Below are 24,727 nucleotides of genomic sequence, written 5' to 3'. Positions count from 1 at the left end.
GTATTTAATAATAAGTTATCCGTAAATTCTGTCTCACTATGGTCTAACAGAAGGACAGGTGGTGGTGGGTAAATAAAAGTAAAGAGCATATATAAGCATAACAGAGTAATTTGTGACATTCTACACTGCAGATTTGCTTGTTTCTCTCATAGATTTTAACAAGGAAAGGCAGAAAAACAGTCTGTACTCCTTGAAAATGACCAAATAGGTTGTTTGTTCAGCACATTATTACCACCCATATTTTGTGGCAGCGACCTCTAGTGTCTGTACAACGTTGCCAAAGGAGGAAGTAGGGTGACGTATTACAAATAGCGATAAAGTCAGCATAAGGACGTGGAAGGATGGATTAAACCTCTTTCTCACAGAAGAACGGCGATCGAAAACAAGTCAATGTAAAGTAAATGTACTTATTGTTACCCAACCCACGATGTTCTCCAAAACTAACCAAGCTTGTGTGTGTTGTTTTGGGAGGCATGGACAAATAACCTATTTTGTTGTTTAGGTTAGAGGTCTTTTTGCAGAAAAACACTGTGGCGTTCCACCACATGGGTTAAAGGCATAGGTGTAGTGGTGAGGCCACTTTTCTTCTCCAAGTGAGGAAATAGAATTTTTGTACTTTCAATTCAATTCAAATTAGCTTTATTGGCATGAATGTAGAACAACAATATTGCCAAAGCATCGTACAAACTACATAAGAACAATCAACCCCATACATTTCATTAAACAAGTAATTAAAGCGTATATGTGTGTGTGTGTTAGAAAAATAAAAATATATTAAAAATTAAAGTAAAATAAATAAATAAAACAGTAAGTGTGTGTGTGTGTGTGTTAAAAAAAATATTAAAAATAAATGAAACAATAAAACTTTCTTTCTTCTTCATTTTTTTAAGCGCTCAAAGATCCAATCATCACTAAAAAGCGTACGTCATGCAAGAGAGACAGTAAAACAAGTGGAATGCAACACATGCATTGTGTAGCATGCGAGAATATATTCCACCTTAAAATGCTGCCGGTAGCCTTAGAGCATCAATGTTGTTTTTTCTCCAGTCCATAGCTAGCTTGTACATTAACTCGTAAAGATCAAAATGCAGCAAAACATCCTTTTACCAATTATTCACTCTTCTGACAGTTTCTTTATTTGTGATGCATTAGCAAAGAAACATTTCAAAACCAGCCTGTTAAACTTGGCCCGCTTGTGCTGCCTCCACAAGGCCTGCAGAAAGTTTTCATAGCTGGGCCTATTAGCTAAGCTTGACCTCTGCATTTCCTGTAACTTTTCCTCAGAATGGATGTTTCGAATTTGGCTTTAGTTGCTCGGCACAACTAAATAAATTAAATAATTCAAAACACACACTACTGCTCATTGGCCCATATTGCTTAATGCCACAATAATCACAACATACTACATCTGCGGTATTGCCTAATACTACTTAGCTAGATGATTGGCTGACAGCCACATAAAAATTCTCAACATAAGGAAAGTTTTCATAAAGTAAGTCTAACATATGATGGTGTGGTAAGTTATGACTAGTGTATGTAAACTTGCCACCATAGGAACAATAGTTAAATAACGTTTAAAATGAGCCACAACTTCACCGTGCACATGCACACATGTGCATGCGTTGTAGGTTTGTCTGGTACTTAAACAAATAACACTACATCTCTGTTACTATGAGTATGTAAGAGAGACAGTATTTTCCTTAAAAGTTTAAATCTGTACCATATAAAATAAAATAGCCTGTTTCTTGGATATTGTAGATCTTGTTTTATTATTTTTCACATGCAGTTACACACTGCAAATGTTTAGATGTTTTGTTCTCTTTGCATATGTCGATAGTGGGTTGTTCACTGCTTTCTGCTCACAATGAGACAGCAACAGTCTTTTTCAGAGAAAGAAGCAGACCCAGGATCTTACTTCTGGATCTGTGTCCTTTTTGTCCATGTATATTTTGGTTATTTCTGGACTATTTAAATGTGGCCAGGCCAGGAATGATCAGGCCAAAGACACAATAAATGTTATGGGCTTTTATTCCCCGACTGGACACAAATGAGAACAGCGTTAATCATGTAAAGTCGAGGGTTTAAGGCATTTGGTTGGAATAACTTTCTTACCTGTCCTTTGCTTATTGCATCTGATCTCAACTATGTGACTTAACAGTACTCTACAGTATCCCTTTACCATACCACAATATGTAAACAGCTGTCATAAACTAGTTTACACTCACTCTGGTAGACTTCAGTTACTTCTAAACTGGAACTCTAGACCTAAATTCTCTATCTAGATTAGAATACACCACTCTAGACTAACAGTAGTGGCCTTTCTAAATAGAGAAAAATAAAAAAAACAAATATACATAAATACATTCACTTAGCCACATAATGCTTTGGGTTAATGAACTCAAGGTGAAAAAGTTAAATTTGCCATGAAACATAAAATACATTCATTCACAGAATACAATTTGCCCAGCACTTTGTACAGAAACTCAGAATTAACATTTTATGAATGAAATCAGTAACTCACTGTTGTACTGTGCAGTGTGCGTCCTCAGGACACGCCCACACACACCAAGAACTCCGCACCTGTATCTCCCTTCTAAGTCAGCGGAAAAATATGAAACAAACATCTATATATCATCTACATTTATTTACAGCTTCAGTATACACTAATATAATGTGATTTTGTTTGTTAATACACTTCATTGTCACTCATGCTGTCGCCGCTGGTCAGAGTCTCTTCCCTTCATGGCGAAGATACACACACACACACTCACTCGGCTAACAATCCTCAGGAATCAGCTGGGACACCCAGGTCTTCATGCATCTACCTTGGTCCGCTAGTTAGTTAACTCCTTCGTCTGCCGATCTTAAGGATTATTAATGTACTTTACCATGGGTTATGGAGATATCCTCCGTATCGATAAACCAAAGTACATCCCTTGCCGTTTCTCTACACCGCGGGACACAAGTCCCCTCAGAAACTCTACCCTCTCGCGCGAGCCGTCCCACGTAGTACTCTTAAAGTGACAGTGCCATTAAATACAGAGGACAGCTACTGCTGCAGTAATCCCACCAGCATTACAACCCACATAACACTATTTAGCTCTGTACCTATACCCCTGGTTAACCTGGCTACATAAAGTAAAGAATAAGCTGTTAACTTTCTGCACCAGTAATTGTTGAAATTGTAATTCCTTACACTAAGAAAAACTATTCATGCATTACTGTAACGTTGCTGCTCAGCACTCATGGCAAAATTCATAAGACTTATCATATGGCAAGTGCAAACATAATAGAAATTGAATTAAGTCAAGTATAATGACCTTGTTGCAAAAGCCTTTATTTGACATAAGTAATCTTACTACTTGGGTTTTATTATTGGTGAAAAGCGCACCGAAATTGCCTTTCCACTACTTTAAACATTCATTTGAGCAATAAAAACAAGGGCAAGGGAACATTTTGTGGTGGATAGGAAGCCAATCACACTGATTGCATCCAAACAAAATACAAACTTAGCCTCAGGAAATGGGTTTACCTGAAAAACCTGTTCCAAATGCTTATCATAATTTTGTCACTGCAAGTACTATCTTGCAGTTATGGGATAAACAATATAATAAGAAGATGAAAACAAGCATGCGTGTGAAACTGCAGAATCCAAATGTGCTTTGTTTGTAAAGCCTAAAATGAAAGTGAGAGGCTCCGAGCAAGCATGTCCTGTTTGTACCCCAGCTGAGGGAAGGATAAATAATTTCTCCTTAGCGGGAGGTTACAGCGTCTTGTGATGATTATTGGAGCCAGAGGAATAAACGAGGCCCACGAAAGTTTACCATGGCCCAGATAGCTCAGGTAGACTGTCAAGGCAATCTAAATATGTCCGGCGAGGAAAAAGTCGGTGTGAGGTAAGTGTTTTTGTCCAGAGGATAAACAGTGGTGCACAGGAGGCTGATTTAAGGGGAATGAAGGTGGGTGGTTTGCATGTGGTTACACCAACAATCCTTCCCCTTTACTAATATAAGTTTCAGAGTGTTTATTATTCCACTGTTTTTAAATGCAGATGGTAATATCCATTTTTTTAGAAGCCAGATACTGTAAATGAATGTCCAAGATGTTTAGTTTAATGAATTTATGTAACTTACAATCAAAGCACTTGAAGGGCAATTCAACATGCTTAAAATAGGGTTTGCATTTCTTAGTTTGTACCTAAATTCATGTAAAGAGATCACTTCCCCCTTCAAACTGACCCTTTCATCCAGCATGTTTTAGTGAGTACACAGCTTACCATATGTCTATCCTTCCTGTCATTGTTTATGTCCATACCTCACTTGCAGTATAACATATTGAGGTGCAAGGGGCATCCAAGGACCAGGAGATGACAAACAAAGTCATAACACGAGAGAGAAACGTAAAAGGTTTGGCGCGTGTCACTGACTCTCTTCATTTTTCAGTGAAACATTAAAGGCCACATTCTCTCCGACAGCACTGCACTGTTTCCCCCTCAATATTATTGACCCAGCTGGTCCCTGATGGCTTTCTGAATATGGGACGAGGCTTTTCATTTATTCTCGGACGTCGTCAAAAGTCCTTGAACTACTTGTCTCTGTCATGCGGTTTCAGGTGGGACTGTTGACCTTGTAAAACAACTCGACCGAGGCTCTCTGTACTTGTATATCCCCACTCGGGGCCCTCTTGTCACAAAGCACCTCGCAGGGACACTAATCCAGGATCAATGGCAAGGTTACATCAATACAGTTAACGGATGGGGAATTCAGCTTCTTATTCAACGTTTTTTCATAGAGACAAATAACCTTTTAATTCTTGATCTTGTAATCCTTAAGATTTCAGTCCTGGATGATTTGGTAACCACCATGGTTACCATGGTAACTGCAAGTGTGCAGTTATAAATACGGGAAATACTCACTGAGCGGATAATTTGTAAGAAATACAGCAGAAGAGCAACTGGAGTATCTGTGTATAGTGCAGGCAAACAAACTCAGACAGTTTTAGTAAAGAAGTCAATCAAAAATAATTGTAAACATGATCTAATTCCATACAAAGCGTGAGTAACCACTCTGACAAATACATTATTGTTCCTGTGGCTGCTTCACAATAAAAGCAGTGGCAGAGGGAAATGTTCAGTTTGCATTACCAGTAGCTTAATATATCTCCTATATGGTGTAAACACAGTAAGCAATACCATCCTGAGGCTGTATTATGCAATCCAGCACAGGCTATCTGAATCCAGAGTGGGAATGGAATGACCTTGCCACTACCTATAAAAACTACTATATACAGAGATTACTCTGAATGTAAATATATTGAATGGCTATTGCAGAGAAAATGCAGACCATGAATGGTATCAAAAAGGGGTTTGATTGCATCAAAATCTTACAGTGTAACTTTAATAAAGACATTTTGTGTGACATTTCACACTTTAATGGTAGCTTTCCTTGACAGTTTATATTTGAACAGATTGAATATTGACTCCAATTCACACTGTTAAATTCTGTGACATGAAGTGTTCCCTTTGCTGCATTCACGCCCTTTGAAAATCCTCACATTTGTTCATTCACGTTGCACCTTTAAACAGTTAATTATTGGCAAGCTGCGACAGTGATGAACTTCAGCTCATGTCTTGGCAAGTCGATTGCTTTTGACTCAAAGGAGCGGGGCTCATGGGGCCACATATTTGAGGATGACCACAGGGACCAGGCCCAGGTATCTCATTGCTGAAACAGGAGAGTGAAGCTGTCAAGGTGTGACATATGAGCTTATAACCTTTGGCCTTGGCAATGCATTAGAGTGTGTGTGTGTGTGTGTGGGGGGGGGCTTTGAATTGCTGTTCAATAGACAAGAAAACGTCTTACTAAACATTTAACTTGAAACAGAGTTCCCTCTTATATGCCTTCTCTTGACTTGGCATTGAAGAAATTTGACTCCACTGGATTCATATGCAGCTCCATCTTGACCAAATATTTGTATTTTCCACCCATGTTTATAATGTGTGCTTCTTTTCTTCATATAATCCTGCAGGGCGGTCAAGATTTGAGGCATTAAGAAGACAATTGTTTGTGAAATACTTCCACATAATCCCATGACCCACTTTTGGTCTTTGCAGAAATCCTCATTGAATTCCTTTATATGACTTTATCACAGGCCTCTCTTGAGAATAAATTTCCATCATTTAATGTAAATGTGAACTCAAAAGCTTTAAAAAAAAAAAAGATGATTCCTATACAGCCACTCTGCATAACGATGACTCGCCTGGTGGGTGAGCAAAGCACGAAGTGGACCTAACCCTGTTTATTTTAACAAATGTAAATGCAGGCGTCTTTTTGATGCCAGGGATTGTTTGCGGAGTTCATTTCCAGGGCTTGTGTATCCTTAATAAATAATAAAGTGATGATATTGCAGGTATTGTGTAAGACTTTGGCATTTGGATTGGATTACCACAAGACGTTCCAGTGTGAACGCCAGTGTTAGTCAGTTGATGTGGGCAGGTACTTGGCCTACAGACCTCTTTGATGTGACGTCTTGACAGTGATCATGTTTAGACACAAAACAAGGGTCCGATTTTAAAATAATTCAAACATGTAATGTATGCTAAAACATATGAACGTGAGAAACTTAAAGCTGCCTCCTTTCTTACAATTCAAGTCGAGTGATCCTTAGTCCAAAAAAAACAACTTTGTTTAGTTTGGCCCTGCAAGTCAATGAGTTTATTTCCTCCTCAAGAGCAGACAGACTGTACAACTTAGGCTATCTGCAAATAAAAGTCAGATATGTTGCAATTTTGGGGAACGGAACGTTTTTTTACCATCATAGATGGACAGAAAACAGGCAACTGGCAAACAGTGAACTTCCTAGTCATGTAAACGTCTTCCAGTTGAAGCCATTTGTCATGTTTCAGGAAGGAAACACAAGCCGTATAATTACTGCTCATGTCTGTTTACGCAATGACGCACAGAAAAGAAGAGCAGGGCTGGTTAAACACCTGTTCTCAGCTTGTATTTGCATTTTAAAAGTTTTAGATTACGCTAAAACCACTAAACTTGTGATGTGTCATTTTGGAAGGTCATGAACTTTTTGATGCTAATAGATCGTTGGAAGTTAACGCATATTAGAATCAGTGGTTTTTATATGATTTCCATAATTTTGCAAAATGTTGGTAATCACAACACATTTTAAAAGAAAAGAGAAAAATACATATGCATTGTTTCTACTGTGATCATTGCACACTGGGATATAACATTTATAATAATCACACTGTTTACAACCATTTACTTTATGGTCAGTTTTACTTTGCAGATCTGATATTTTTGTCACAGTCTTCCAATCTAATGTATGGTCTGACACAATCCTGAATAAGCTGAGGAAACACTGTGATTATTATAATTTTATTATTGTAGTCTGGTTTGGTAGTTTTGAGTTAGTAAATTCCATGTGTCAGCATGGCGATCAATTAGCTTTATCAATTTAGTGATTAGCTGTTTTTGTTAAGAAAAAAACAATCGGGAATACTTTGTGTGTCAAAGGGGAACTAGTCTTGCTGTATAAAATAATGTCCCTAAAGGGTGCTAACGACAGTGGAGCTGTTGTTTACAGTAGATACTGTATAGACCTGACAGAAATAACTGATAAGGAGGAAAAGTTCCTATGAATTAGCACAGACAACGCAGTTATTTTTTAAATCTTCATTTTATGGAAAAGTAAAAGCGATAAATAAAAAAGTCCAATTGTGGGGTTATCAAAACCAAGATTTATAGGAATACCTGGAACAGTACATGTTGAAATTTTTTGACACTAAAATACTGGAAAATAAACTGTAGACTGGCTGGATCATTTGTGACCCAGTAATACATCTTGAAATTAGAACGAATGTCAATATGTTTTGTAAAAAAACTGCAGCCCCCGAGTTTCATTTTCCCCACCACCAAGAGGTACAGCAGGTAAATAGACACCATGTGGCATGTTGAAAGGCGCATCTCTGGTGATACCACTGAACTCCCTTGATCTTAAATCTTAAACGGCTGCCAACAGGGGCCATCCATCATGTTCGAGGAGAAAAGCAAAAGCAGATAAGTCTCGTAAGGGTCTGACAGGAAACAGACCCGGCCGGCCCAATTGGGCTCATAAAGAACACGGCCCAGCACTATAAACAAATCTCATTTTTAGAACGTTTAAGAGGCGACACTAACCAGACGGTCGCCACAGAGCTGCTTGAGTAGAACAGCCTCCAGCATGGCATAAAGTAATCTCTCTTCTAACTAGTTCTACCTCTGTGACTTTTACTCTAAAAACTGAGAACAGGGCGACCCTCAGGCTGTGATTTTTCATCACAGTGTCATCTTTGTGTAGCATCTTCGCCTGATAAGAATATATATGACGATGATCCCTCATGCTTTGACAAATATTTCTGTGGAGTTTCGTGTTTACGATGCTGCAGATCAGAAAACACACTTTAAAAAGACATATCTTGCGCCGCATTTTTTGCTAATGGTTCAGCACTGAAGATACTTAAAAAAAAGTTTCTGTCCTGTAATTCTGAGGACAGCCTCCCTACAAATTAACCACAATGCTACAGTGAAATTGGTGCAATAAAACCACAAACAAGCTACAGCTCTTGCGGAACTCCTGTTTCTGCTGAAACACATATCACACATGCTTTTCTCTCTTTCATTTTCTGAACCATTACACAATGCATTCCGCATTTCACAAAACAACAAAGTGAAAAATTTGATTTTGACAGAAACGCTGAATGCTATTTGCAGTTCCAGTGATGGAGGTGTGTCTCCCAAAACAGTCTGCTTTGTATTCACTGTTCCTCCATGTGCTTTGAATCGCTTAAAGATAATAAAACCTTCTGAGGTGCATTCAGGTACATTATGTAGAATTGCTGATGATGGTCATGGCATTAACTGTGCTTACAATGCTGAAGATCAGAAACCTCCCTGGCCTCATTTTTTGCCAATGATACTGTATTGGAGATTATAGTAAAACATTTCTAACAGCCTCCCTACAAATGACCCAAGAAATCTGTGATGCTCTTGTGTTTCTGCAAAAACACACTTCACACATGCTTTTGTCTCGTTTCATTCCTTTATTACCCATTACACTATGCATTAGAAATGCTGTGATCTACAGAATCCTTTTGATGACCAAATGAGTAATAAGTAAAACTCAGTAGCATTTTGGCATCGCCAGATTTCTTTTGGTGGATTATTCAGAAGCACGAATCCACCCTGGTTTGGTATTTCCTGTGAAGACTGTGCTCCCATTCATAACCCAATCACTTTGATACCAGCCACCCTCTGTAGTCTCGATGACCTCACTTGAGAGTTCCCCCCAAATCACTTCAGATCAAAGAATGTGATGTTTGATCCTCTGATAATAGTGCAAAGCCCCAAGAACATCAGATCAAATTCATACAGTCCCGGCCACATCCCCCCCCCCCCCCCTTTATTTTGCTGCTCTGCAAATTGCCATCATGAATAAAAAGAGTTTTGAAAAGTACAGCAGAAATGCACAAAAAGTCAGAAGAGGGTGGGCACTTAGCGGAGTAATGATGCCATTTAGCATCGCCAGTCTCCCAGTTTGCGTGACCTAGATAGAGAATGACACGAGCAGACTGTGGCGAGTGGAATCGCTTCCATTTGCTCCACACTGCAGCATTGCTAATATATTTCTGCTGAGAGATAGGATCACTCTGTCAAGCACAATATGCAAATGTCAGTATTTTTCAGAAAAGCCATCTGACGTCTTTGCATCAAATTTAAGTTGCTTCAGCGGCTGGGGAAAGTTTGGTTAGTCTTACAGTTTTCTTGTTGCTGCATATTTTCTGCAGGATCCCCTCTTTTCCTTTTGTTTGTCACTCCTGTATGTCACAGCTTTTTTGAGCATCAGGTTGTGTGTCTTTGTGTATTATTAGATGCTAAATCCTCAAATGAGAAACACAGCATGATTGCTGTGTAAAGATGTTCTGACAAGGACGAATTCTTCAAACTCCTCCGAGAGGGCGTCTTCATCTCACTGTTTACATATTCATGAGGTGCAACTGATATTTTGGTCTATGAGGCCATCATCAGCACGAAGACATATTGAGATGATGACAAATTGGCACGCATCCACGAGCACACACGCGGAGAGAGAGAGACACACAAGCGCACACAATCCTGTGACTATGCTGGAGTCCACTAAAGGGGACGATCCAAGGGCATCTTCTGGTCCCAGACGCTCCCTAGTCTGGCAATTCTGCATCACTCTGCACTTTCTGCATAATTCCCCCTACTACAGGCCTAAATGACCTGCGTGATCGCCATGAATATCAATGTCACGCGTGTCGGGCCGCGTCAATTCGGCTTGGTTTGATGCATGTCGCCGGCTCGGCCGTTAAAAGGATCCGCAGCACGGGGGGGGGGGACGAAGAGGCACAAATCGGATATTGCTGGCTGATGCATTTATGTCACCTTAAAAGGCAACATACACGTCACTTTGAGAAATGTTACAGAAATAGGAGGCTCTTTAGACGGCTAGAGAACCCCTTCACCACCTAAGCAACTTTGTCTCTGACATTTGCTGGGAAAATAATCGTTATTTTGACCTCCAGCGCAATCATAACAGGAATTATGTTTTAGCTGCGTCACCTCTGACATTCACAAACAACCCAAAGTGATAAATTTGATTTCAACAGTCAAGTTGGGAGGCATTTGCAGTGATGAAGGTGTGTCTCCCAAACTGTTTACTGTTGTACTTTTGAACCTTCACCACTGTATGAGGTGCTTAAAGATAAGATCTGTAGGATCTACAAAAAACTAAATGTAGTTGAGTTATGTTTTGTTTTTAGATTGGTTAAACTTCTACAATGTACACTAGAAGCGAGTCAAGGTAGACGAAAGGGAGTCAATAGGGGGAAATAAAATGAAAACTTCAATAATGAATTGCAAAATATTGACTTTGTAGTCTTGCAAAATACCTACTAACTAAAACTCAAAGCTTCTGATTGGATTCTCTACTTACTAAAGATGTTTATTTGACTATTTTGAAACAAACACATCTTAAAGTGTTGATACACGGTTAGAGGGAAAATGACATCAGCAGGATTTTAAACTTCATATTTTGTGCCAAATTTCACATTAAATTTGACCATTTTAGGTCAAGAAAAGTAGTCAGTGATTGCCTAAACTTTTACTCTTTCCATTAATGGTGAAAGAAATATTCAGATCTGTTACTTGAGTTAATGTAGCAAAACAACTATTTTTACATTCTAGTAATGGCTTCATGCACAGTAGCTTCGATGTTCTGCAGTGTATTTTTAAATTGGAGTTGTCCATACCTCTTCTATTCTAAAAGGCATAAATGATACAGTAGATTGACTTTACTTTTTATGTGGTTAAAGTCAACGAGGTTCTTGACAGGTTCTAATCTATTGCAGTTTTCACAGAAACACTTTAACAAAAGAGAATTGTCTGTTTTATAATACAGTTTGACACTGGAGTTGAAGTAAACGTTGGAAAAGTCTTGCACCCAAATTTTTACTTTAAGTGTTAAATTATTATCAGTGAAATATACTTCTGACAAATGTAAATATATTTATGCAGGCCGGCCACATACAAAATACAAATGGCATGTTTGCACACACATTTACTAAGACTGAGCAAGGGAATAAATTGGTGGTCTTTAGACACACCAGGAACACAAAATTCGGTTTAAAAATTACCATTTTGCTTAATAATGTAAAATAGTTATTAAATACTGGCATTTGTAGCGGACAACCCCTTTATAAAACTCGGTCTGTTTATTAGTCTCTGATCCCAGGGTGGTGCCTCGTAATTATTCATCTGTATTAATAACTGTATTAATATTAATAAAATATATTTGATATTTCCTAATAACCAAACCTGCCCTACCAGATTCCCAACAGTTATTATGTGAGGTTATGTGACAGTGGACTCCTGCTGTCATCCTGTGTCAGTTTCTCTTATATGACACAGGCCACCACTGGTACTCGTCCAGGACAAGTGCCCTTCAAATAAAATCTCTGCCAGATTTCAACATGCAGAGCCATCAGGCTCAGCTGCTGCAGCTTCTGACCTCTCAAACTGGCGGCTCTCCACCACACATTACAGTTGTATAATTAGCACCAAAGAAAACTGACTCAAGTTTTAAAAGGTTAGATTCATCTTCAATCAGTATTAGCTTGACTTACAATGAAACTGACGTCATGTCCGTCTATCTTATTTCAGCAGTGTTTTATTTATTGATTTTTTTTGTTTGTGTGTGTGCACAGCAATCAGTGGAGCATCCCCCAAACCATCCCCCCATCTGACATTTGAAGCATGACAAAAGTGAACACGTAATTATTTGACGCAAGTGAGAGAAAAATAAATATGAAAAAGACAGAAATATCCCCGCCTAGAAGAATTATTTTTTTTCCCTGCAATCCTCTGGTGACTTCAATATCAGACCGGAATGATCCCTTCAGCTATTTTCAGTCTGTTCTTTCTTGTCTCTGAATATCAGCCCAGACATTCACATGACACACCACAAGTTTCATTTGCTCTACCTTTAAAGAAAAGTCCTGATATCAAAGAAAAAGGACTGATATTATATCCCAACTGCTTTTTCAATGTGACCACTTTAAGCCAGGCCAGCATAGGCAGTTGCGTGTGCAGTGCTGCATGGACAATGTGCCTGGAGTAAATTTGGACCTGTGCCTTTTGTTTTTTGTTTTTTTCAAGCACACTCTTATGTCACACTACAGGACATCACATTTGGTGAGGCAACTTTATTTTAGTGGTATGCCCTACTGTTTGGTAGAAGTAGTTCCTTTTGTGCTAATAACCAAGCAGACAACAAGATGAAGCTGATGTGTCCTGATGCACAGCTCAGAGTGGGTAAACTTATATTTGAAGTAGGACAGAAATGCCTACTGTGAGCCAACCTGCAACACTTCTGAAGTCGGAGGCACAAAAAAAATGCTGCGCAGTAAAAGCTGTTCTGGGTCTTACTGTGCTGCAAGTTTCTTAACTTAAGCTTTTCTGGTGCACCTTGATCATTCATTTCTCCAGCATCAGTAAGATAGAGCTATCAATAATTGATTCAGCTGAATAAAATGTGCATGCTCTTCAAGGGGTGGCTGGTGTCTACAGTCGTTGTTTTATTAGGCATCTGAAGACCAAAAAAAGACAACACAGTTTCAAACTCCAACACTTCTTGCCACTTTCTTTCTTTGAAGTAAAAAAAAAGATAATTTGAAAGGAATTGACAAGTCCAAGCACAGCAGTTTATCTTTATAAAAAATAAATAAATAACACTCACTTGAATTCACAGTATAACCTCAAATACTTTCAAGGAAATTTGCTCTCAAACTGCACTTCCAGTGTAGCATATGTGTACCGTCTTAAGAACAGGCTGACCTACCTAAATGGAAGGTCAAGGTTTATAGTTTTTTAAACACTGACATTGAGGCATCCATATGCAATGAATGTCCATAGGAATCATGTTTTCTATAAAATGCAATGCGACGTTCAGAGTCAGGATCCTCCTGAGGGGAACACACATGCATTTTACATGATTCATGTTCATAAAGTTGGCACTAAGTCGAGGAACAACTGCACTTTGTATCAGGCATGTAGGAAACGAGACATGGCACATGATGTAGCTCATAGCCACCGTGCAGCAGCTCATATATCAAGAACCAAGGGACTACTGGAAGAAAAGATGCAAATACATATGAGGACTGTAAAGGCAAGGTGGTGTGTAAACAGGAAGTTAGGGTTGTAAAAGTAAACGGAAAAAAGAAAAGTGGGGAGAAACCCATCTGGAATCCCCCCTATTATTACATGTGATTTTACCTCTGAGGGGATGAAGAAAGAACATCTCCACTCATTACTGTAAAAAGCGGGACAGCAGGGGGTGTGCATGCACTGACAGCACAATTGCATGTCACGATCCTATTTTATTAACTTAGCATGGTTAGACGCTCCTCCTGAGGATGAAATGAAGCGCACTTGGAAAGATCTGAGATCACTTCTTATTGACGGAAGAAGTTCCAGAAAGGGGGCGGTTCATTGCGAAGAGGAAGAGAAAAAAAAGAAAAAGAGATCACTACATGTTAAATAAACCGATGAAGGTGTGGTGCATAACACTGATTATATTATTACCATAGCACCTGTATATCAGGCAGCAAGTGAATAATTTGTCCTCAAAGTTAATGAATTAAATTGTGATGGCTTAGACAACTGGGTCAGAGCATCTCCAAAACTCCAGCTCTTGTGGGGTGTTCCCAGTCTACAATGGTCAGTACCTATCAAAAGTGGTCCAAGGATGGAGAAGCAGTGGACCGGCGACAAGGTCACAGGACAAGGCTCAATGATGCACATGGGGAGTGAAGGAATAAAAAAGATCGAAGGATAGAAATGTGTCAGAACACACAGTGCATCACAGTTTGTTGCATGCTTGTTGGCTGTGTAGCCGCAGACCATTCAGGGTCCCCATGCTGACCCCTCTCCACTGCCCAAAGCACCTACAATGGGCAAGTGAGCATCAGAATTGGACCACAGAGCATTGGAAGAATGTCTGTTCTGATCACATTTTCTTTTACATCATGTGGATGGCTGGGTGTGTTGCTTAACTGGGGAATACATGGCACCAGTATGCACTATGGGAAGAAGGCAAGCCGGCGGAGGCAATGTGATTCTTTGGTCAGTGTGCTGCTGGGAAACATTGGGTTCTGTGCATTCATGTGGATGTTACTTTGACACATACCACATACGTTGTACACCATGTACACCCTTTCATTGAACCGGTGTTCCCTGATGGCAGTGGCGTCTTTCAGCAGGATAATGCACCCTGCCACAAAGCAAAAATGTTTCAGGAATGTTCAAGGTGTTGACTTGACCTCCAAATTCCACAGATCTCATTTGAATCGAACATCTCTGGGATGTGCTGGACAAACAAGTCCGATCCATGGAGAACCCACCTTGCAACTTATAGGACTTAAAGGATCTGCTGCTAACGTCTTGGTGCAAGATACCCTAGCACACCTTCAGCGGTCTAGTGGAGTCCATGCCCCGATGGGTCAGGGCTGTTTTGGTAGCAAAAAGGGGGCACAATATTAGGCAGGTGATCATAATGCAGTGGTTATGGCTCATCTTGTATTTTCATAACAACATTAAGAATTTTGGATTTGAAAGGTTTTTATGATGCAACATAAGATTATTGCCCCTTTTAGGAAGTTTGCACCAGCTGCTCAGATAAATACACATTTAAAAAACTCTTTGTTGCATTAGATAGCCTAGCAGGATTATTCCGTCTATAAAGTTTTGATCATAATCAAAGAATCCATGTTTTTTTATTAATAACAGAGTCGTCAAGAGTCAGACTGACACATGCTTAATTAGAGCGCAATCCCAGCAGCTCTGTCAATTAAAGTAGACTGTGAGGTTAGATATAATAAAATGGGATTAGATGAAACTCATTGTCCTCCGAGGACTTTACCGTAGCTCAATTAACTCTGCAAATAACCTGAATAAAATACGAGCATACTGCAATATTAATTTCTTGCATGGAAATGGATACTGGGTAAATTATTTAACACAAAAAAGTTCATCTAACGTCCATATGCATGTGTAAGTTTACAATGTGAAAATGTGAGAGGGGGAAAAAGCAACATCTTGTGGCTGTAACCTGGCAGGAGGTTTTGGCTGCCATTTACGCAACATCGCTCTCCTCTTTGTCTCGTTCTCTCTCTGGCAGAGGAGAGCTCCTTTAACCTTTTCTGTCTGGAGCTCAAATGAGAAATTTAGTCGCTCACCCTGGGAACCAAGCTCATTAAAACATATTGGGCTTCAACTCATACTTTTAGTATCCAGGTCATGAATACGCAATATTCAAACATGGGACATTATCTGTCTCATTGTGCTCCCTAGGAATGTTAGTTTTTAACCCACGGGAAAAGAAAATCTATTTAAAATATTAATATAAAATATAATATAAGTGTCTTTAATTGCTAATTTATTGAGATATCCTTAACTGGGGTTAAATGGAGTCACGCTAAGCTGTTCTTTTCTCTTTTTTTGTTGCAAAGACACTTTCTTTGTTCATGAAAGGAAAGAACTGTTACTTTTGTATTTTTCCCTCAGATGTTATTAGCTTTTGAGTGTAATATCAAATAGAAACCTCATGCATGCAGTGTTAATTATGTAATCTTAAAGCGCTTGTTGTCCCTCATTTTCTCTCTCATGCCAACAAGCTCAGAGGGTAAATAAGAAATGCAACTATCGTTAAGAAACTGCCAGAAGAAGAGAATCACATGTTGCATCACTATGACAATATGCACCAGCTGCTCTTATCTGTACATTTTATCCTAAGGCCAAATTGGCATGTATGATTTAATCACCCAGATAATTTATTATATGGCTTTCATATGTCTGATTGGTTGATATTCCGGCTCCAGTGTCTCAAACCACTGCAAACTCATTCACTAATGTTCACTAGTCTTGGGAAGTTTGCAGTGTTGGGCAAGCTACTTAGAAAATGTAGTGAGCTAAGCTACTAGCTTCTCCACATTAAATGAAGCTTCACTACACAGAAGCTACCCCCCAATGAAATGTAGCAAGCTAAGCTACAGCAACGTGGCAAAAGTAGCTTAGTTACATCTAAGCTACTTTTAATTGTTTTATATTTTATAGTTAGGTCATATATATATACACACACACACACACATACAGTATAGGCCTAGTGTATTTTGAACTAACTTCATTGCACAATACCAATAGAAGAAAGACTAAAAACCTGCTCCAAACAGTGTGTGTGTGCACGAGAGAGAGCTAAATCAGACACAGAAACTCTCCTACTTAGTGCCATATCATTGAAGCTAAATGTATTTCCTCATGCAACAAATGGAGAACCATTTTTGTTTGTATAAAGTAACTAATTATCACATTATAAATTAATTATATATTTTTTATTGTTTATATCTGAATTTGTGCTCTGGCAACATTGCCACCTAAACAACCTAAACATTCATGGCAATGGGCGAGAGAGAGAGAGAGAGAGAGAGAGAGAGAGAGAGACTCTGCTCCCAGTGTGACAGGGGACAGGTAGAGACAAAGCTGCACTTTCTAACCTCATGCCCTAAATATAAAACACAAAGACAAAAACACTTTGCAAACATTTCCGAATTCGAATTCATATCAGACACACAGAAACTCCCCTATTTAATGGGAGAAATGCCCAAATGCGAAATAATTGCTGCAAAATATGTGTCCTCATGCCATGAAGTGAGGACAACCAGTGGAACCTCAGACTAACAAATAATTGCACAGATTTTCAAATTATTATTATTTTGATCATTTGATATTTTATTTTTTATTTTTTTAACACACAAACACACACACACATGCTTACTGTTTTATTTATTTATTTTATTTTAATTTTTAATATTTATTTTTTTTCCTTTTTTTTTAAACACAAACACACATACACTTTGATTACTTTACGCTTTAATTGTTTAATGAAATGTATGGGGCTGATTGTTCTTATGTTGTGTATATATGATGCTTTGGCAATGTTGTTATTACATTCATGCCAATAAAGCTAATTTGAATTGAATTGAGAGAGAGAGAGAGAGAGATCTCTCATCTAATGGAAACAAGTTTCTGCCACTACATATCGAAGTTTCCTCCTCACTAGAGGAAGAGGTGTCCAGGCTGGACCCTGGAACAACACTGGAAGTTTGTATATTTCTCTGCATTTAACCTGCACACAGGGAGGCCGCCACAAAAAAAGTTTGGTGGGGCTCATTTGTCACCCTGATGATAATCTATAACGGCCAGGTTGCCTGCTTGTGTGGGCTGCACTTTGCTGCAGCCTGGAGACTTGGGTTGTCATGCATATTTGGCAAATAACATCACATGGCGAGTAAGCAAAAAAAAAAAAAAAAGAGAGTTTTGGATTAGGCAAGATTTATACAAATGTAGAATAATTTCTGATGACATTGCTCTTACTAGCATGGTTCCACATCATTATATTCGCCTGTGGTTTGATCCCGAAAATCTGTCATCAGATTTGCCTACCAGCTTCTGGTGCTTGTCTGTTAAGATGGGGAAGTGATGATATTATGAAGTGTCCCTGAGTAGCATGTTTTTTGTGGGGACAAAAGAAAAAAAAATAGAAGAGATGAGAAGCAAAGTTAAAGTGATGTAAAATGCAAAATGGATTCGGCAGTTTTAAAGTTCTAAGTTAGTGTTAAGAATAGGGCTGGGCAACAAAACAACAACAATAATTATTGTGACATCATTTTCCTCAATAACAATATAACAGATGTTCAATAAATTTGATTTAATTAATTTAAATCATAAATGACTTAGATTTATTTTGTTGAGGGAAAGGGACTTACTTCAAAATCACAATTGATCATATGGTTTCTTCAACTTTCACTCAGGAGCAAAAACCAGCCTTTAAATTTGAAAGAAAATATGATTTGACATTCATGGTAGTTATTGATATCGAACAATATAAATGAAAATGGAAATAGAGACTAAATTAAAATAAGGTAACCTCTGGAGTTTTTGATCACTAGGTCCTATGGAGCGATGCACAAACAAAACCTTATTTGTTTGTTCGTTCTACTAGCATGTGCATGAGGACATGAGCCTAGAATCCCTATAGGGGAACTGATTTTCCACATTAAACTCTGTTTACATGTCTTTTACATAAGTGAAAAAAGTTGTCTAAGTTTTAAAAATCTCTGTCTGAACTGTTGGCAGTTGAGCTGCATTGTTTATACAGGCATGAACTTACAGGCGCCAGGTTTTGGAATGAAAAAAAAATGGCTCTAGTTTAGTTCTGCTGCATCAAGTTTGATCCATTGTGAGTCTGACTGTGTTATACAGTAGGAGTGCAATGCTAATTCCCTTTTAAGAATCACCTTCATATTGAATAAATCTGTAATGCACGATTTACATTCAATGCTGACAGTCAGCCAATGCAGACGTTAACCCTAACCCTACCCTTCCCTTCCCATTTTAGATCAGGGTCCTGCTTGCTGATGGTTCTCCCACTTCTAGGTTTAGAGTCAGTTTCCAGTACACTTAATTCTAAATTTAATTCCCCCCTTTTCCTAACCCTACCATAACCAAAGTATGTCATAATTGCCATGTGCAGATACTATAGAAAGAGGTCATTTAAAAAATATTTGCAAATAATGTGATCTGATTCGTCCAATATGGTCATTATTTTTATAATAGGGCAGAGGACGCACATGCGTTATTAGTTTTACACCAGCAAATGACGCAATGCGCCATCCAAAGGCAACGATGACTCTTAGAAAACAAATATGGATGTAGACAATGAAGGTTCAAAAACTGCCTGTGCAAGAAAATGCACTGTTGTCCCTCAAAGAAGTGGTTTGTCAAAAACCACAGAATGAAAACGTAACTGTTTGTTTACAACAGAACTCCACAGGAAACCTTTAAGTTAACCTAATAAACCTCACTGCCCCCCCCTCCCCATGTGCCAGTTATTACAAACTCCCACTGTGCAATTCTAGTCCAGAGCCAATAGATACCAAATATGTCAGGTTTTGAAAATTTCACTCAGTGTTAACCTCACATAGCTTTAATGAAGAGCTGGAACGAGCTGATACAGAATACAGCAGACAGCACCGTAAAAGATAATTTTTCTCACCTTAAAAGTTAGGACGCTAATTTAATATGGGGATAATCTGTGAGATCCAATACACACAGACACACTCATATGATATTTTTGCTGCATGCTGCACAAGAAACACGACAGCAATTTAGTGCTTAGTACAAGAGAACACCTGTCAATCATCTACATATTTTACTGACGTTGGGGTCGGCTCTGCGTTTTTCTTTCTTTTTCTTTTGTCATGACTTCTTATGCGTAAACTGGGATTGGCTCCAGCCCCCCGCGACCCTGTACGCAGGATAAGTGGTTGACGATGGATGGATGGATTTCTTATGCTAATTACCCAGTTCTACTTGCTCATACCAAAAATGTAAATCACATTTATGCCAGAGAATTCAAGAAATGACCAACAATGGCACGCTGTGTGGCGACTGTAATCAAATGTAAGCAAATGTAGAACTCCAGAGAAAAGGCAGAGGTGGCAGAACTAGATACTAATTTGTTTGATATTTATTTATAGTATTAGGAAATGTATTGTTTCACTCAGTCTGTTACAGATATTGCAGTGAACCCTCAATATGTAACATTAATTCCACCCCAATCCCTGCAATAATCCTGTAGGACATGGTTCAAAGACTCTTGCCTGTTTTTCACAGTTTCTTGCTGTTTCTCCTCAGCCTCCTCCTCGCTACAGGTCATGTGGCATCTCGCCAGTGTTTGAGGACACAAGCTTTTGTCAAAATTTGTGGATGTAAACAACTCAATAGGCTGACAAGAACCCAGCCCGTCTACAATAACAGTGTTCTGTTCCCCCGGCGGCTCTATTTGCTTTCATGTTTGTATCTTAAGAGTGTGGCTGCTCTTAGCTTAGAGGGAAAAAAGGAGAAAAAAAGTGAATTTGCTTCCAGTGCTGGTCCCAGAGTTCCCTTGAACTTCAAAGGGCTGTAAGGGAAACTTTCCTACATCTTGATGTTGTATTCACCTCTGTGCCACTATCAGGAAGGCTCCATCTATCTCCATCTTCAGCTACTCACTGATACGGACCTGGAATATATGAGGGTTTCCCTTGGTAATAAGTCAAGTAAGATTTTTCCTCAACTAAGCTTAAATTAGAATCATTAACACCTGCAGTATAAAAAAACTAACATGTGACATATGGTAATGTCCTTCATTGCATGCTTGTTAAATTAGATGCAGCTTATGCAGTGTGTGAATATGGTGGCTCGAGAGGGTGAGGGGGATGGGGATGGGGATGGAGGTGTGTGTGTGTGGGAGGGGGGGGTCACCCACAGGCCAACCTGATTGGACAGGCTAATCAAAAGATATTGAGATGTCCGCTCACTCTCATATTTGCATTTTTCCATTTAGGCGTTCTCTCTAAAACACTGTCACCTCAGTCTAGCTCCGCAGCCTCTCAGAAATATAGTTCATTCAAAAAAAAAAAAAAAAAAGCGATGTATGATTAGCTCTGCCAACCACAATCCTAATTGAAATGAGTTTCGGCTGCACAGCAGGGGATCCGGGGCAGGGATGCACAGCTGTGCCTGTTTCAATTGGTCGGAATCAGTTGTTCATCCCATTTCACTCAGTGGACTAATGATTTGCTTGAAGTAGTTGGAATTGCTGATAAGGTCACATGAGGGGAAGTTTTGGCAAATTCACATCGAGCATACAAAGGAACCATAGTTCTCTTTGGTTCAGTAGTGAGCAAAACTAAATAGAGTCAAGTTCATTTGCACCTCAATGCCAATGCCGAGCTACAGTGCGCTCTCCTCTATTTACCCATTCAGTATGATTCATCTCCAGTGATTCATGACACTATTGGATTGGGATGTTTGGTACTGCATCAAGATCGGAAAGCAGCTCAAAACTAGAAGTGCGCATTGTGACAGCCAAGAGTGCAGCAGTGACACAAACGAGCCACAGTACAGTAGCTTCTCGGGTAATGGAAAGTGCTTGAAAGGCCCCAAAGCATTTCCCTCTCACCTTCGGAGTGGCAGCACAAGGCATCCATCCTTTCCTTCCTTCCGGGTAAAAAAGAATCACAAGCTTGTTTGGTTGCTTCAGGTCTGTTTTTGCAGAGCTGTGCCCGCTGACTGATGTATAGCCTCAGCAAAGTAGCAAATTATTGAACACAGTTAGTGTTTTGCATGGCGAGGGGGGGGGGGTATTGGTTAATAACATAAAGAAATAAAGCATTATTGAAGTCAGTGGCCCCAGGAGTAGACACTTGTTGCAGAGGTAATCATGAAGATGCAATAGTGACACCCATTTAAATATGATTTGCAAATTATTATTTTCGTTGTTTGCTGCTGCCAGCGGCTAATTATTATTCACAGTGGGGACAACAATGTGTCATCTTCTATTTGCTGGGGGATTAGGGTGATATGGCTACAAATGTACATGTTTCTCACAGGGAAAAGAGGCGCCAAGGGCCCAAACATTACACTGGCACGTCATTTTGATAGCTTAAGAATAAGCGAGCCTCTAGACATCATCACCAGAATACATTCTGTATAATTGAAATCCTGTGCAAGATTCAGGGTAATATTATATGTTCCTTCAGCTCTGCATTGCTCATTTTATAAAGATAATCTGAGGTATATTTTTTTAGAAATATGTCACTGTGTGAAACTAAGTGAAGAAAATATCTGTCCATTTGTTCTGTCTTCCTTGCATGTGTCTTTATTCTTTATTCTATCTTTCTGCTGCTTTTGCTGTTACTTGTACTGAAAAACAAAAGGTTTTCTAAAAGTTTGAGACTCAACTAAAAGCACAAAGCAGATCACTGAGTTTGCTTCTTCATGTGTCATTATAAATTTCATTTTTTTTTTCTTCACAGTTGTGTGTTACAGAGAAAACAGCTGCAAACTACATAAGAAATAACTGAATATATTCTGTGTAATACATAGCTTTTAAATCCCAGATTTCACTTACATATACAGCATATTGTTCTTATTCATGCTGCCATTAGCTTGACCCCTTTTTGGAGAGGTATATTTTTAGTGTTGTTAGGACTACAAGGGTTTTTTCTGGTTCTGATCACCGCCAGGAACTTGATCCACCATTGGGGTGCAAGAACTGAGAATAGGCTTGACACGTGTTTCTAAGGACCTTTGTGAGCAGCTGGCTCCAGGTGAGCAAACTGGAGAGATCTTGCTAAAGCACAGGGTTTCATTATCACCCCAAGGTAGACAGGTGGCTGTCCATTGTTGGCGTTGTGTGAGTGTCACGGTCTTGAAGCAGGAGGGATCAGGAGTGGTGTGACACAAATATTTGGACAAGTTGAATAGCACACGGACTGGTGTGTCCTGGAGGTTTAACTGCGTTGCTATCCAGCAGGGCACTGCAGTAGCCAAATCTGCAGTTGGCTAGTCTTGTCGATAAACATTTATCACAAAGCCCTTCTTGTCTTCTACCACAATGGAAAAATTCAATAAATCAAGGAATGTTGTTTTGAATCCCTCATAGACTACGGGTGTGGGAATTGGAATTGGACATGCTATCTGCTTCAGGGATCTCCAAAATGAGAGCATCATGGGATCAAGACCCCCTGTAGTGTCTTTGTTCTCAATGAACCTTTTAGTGTTTCAGATATTGCTATATCTGAAACTTGGTTTAAATATGACAAAGGAATCAACTTCAAATAAATGACTATGACCTCAACTACATCAACAGACAAAACAAGACGGGAGGTGGCGTTGCACTGTATGTCCATAAAACAATACATTTTTCAATAGTAAATAACCTGTCAATAGCACTTGATAATGTCCTGGAGTGTGTAACTATTGAACTAAAAAATGAAAAGCAAAAGAATATTATTATAAGCTGTGTCTATAGGTCACCGGGATCAAGTGTAGACTTATTCAATGAATGGATGGTGAAATTGTTTTCTGAAGATATAAATAAGCCCTTATTTGTATGTGGGGACTTCAATATTGACCTTTTGAACTCAAACAACCACAAACCTACCTGTGAATTTGTTGATAGGATGTATAGTATGTCGTTATTTCCATCCATCACAAAGCCTAGTAGGATTACCTCTCACAGTGCAACTTTAATTGATAACATCTTTACTAACAACCTTTTAAACAAAACAGTTAATGGTCTATTGATCTGTGATATCACTGACCACTTACCAGTCTTTACTATATATGACTGAAATGTTTCTAAACATATTAAAACTTGCAATGTGAACTATAGACGAGTACGAACTGAGGAAGCTATTAATGTATTTAATGAAGAATTAAGGTTACAAGATTGGAATACTATTTATGGAGAGATGCAGACTGAAGTGGCTTACAATAATTTTATAGAAATATTTACTTCCTTGTACAACAAGCACTGTCCCATCAGAGTATTTAGTAAACCTAAAATGCCCTTGGATTTCCAAAGGCCTGCGGAATGCATGTAAGAAAAAAAATAACCTCTATAAATTGTTTGTTAAATCGAAAACCAAAGAAGCTGAGGACAGATACAAGCTATTCTATGTCTGTTTGTGGGGTTACTTTGTGGAATAATCTGGGGCTTGAATTAAAGCAGTGTCAAGGCATTCACAATTTCTAACGTCTTTACAAACGAAAGGTCTGGTTACATTGAGACAATGACAATGAGTTTTGATTGTATTCATGTTGTGTAGATTGTTGGATTAGTTGTCATTTATTTACCCTTGTGGTATTCCGTCTACCATTGTTGGTAGTTGTTCGTCATTATGTACTCTTGTGGTATTCCATCTACCATTGTTGGTATTTGATAATCATTGTTATGTACCCTTGTGGTATTTCATCTACCATTGTTGGTAGTTGTTCGTCATTATGTACTCTTGTGGTATTCCATCTACCATTGTTGGTATTTGATAATCATTGTTATGTACCCTTGTGGTATTTCATCTACCATTGTTGGTATTTGATAAGCATTGTTACCTGTGGAAATATTTGTATATTATTAGTATGTATGCTATGAATGTGTGGTTTTGACTTGTGCATCCACTGTTTCTAAATGAGGTATTATTATTATTATTATTATTTTTTAATTATTAATATTTTTTCTTTGAGATTATTGATGAAGGAAGCAGCTATTT

This window comes from Micropterus dolomieu, linkage group LG01 (genome assembly GCF_021292245.1).
Source record: "Micropterus dolomieu isolate WLL.071019.BEF.003 ecotype Adirondacks linkage group LG01, ASM2129224v1, whole genome shotgun sequence".
In the NCBI taxonomy this organism is placed as follows: domain Eukaryota; kingdom Metazoa; phylum Chordata; class Actinopteri; order Centrarchiformes; family Centrarchidae; genus Micropterus; species Micropterus dolomieu.
This window is presented reverse-complemented; position numbering follows the sequence as displayed.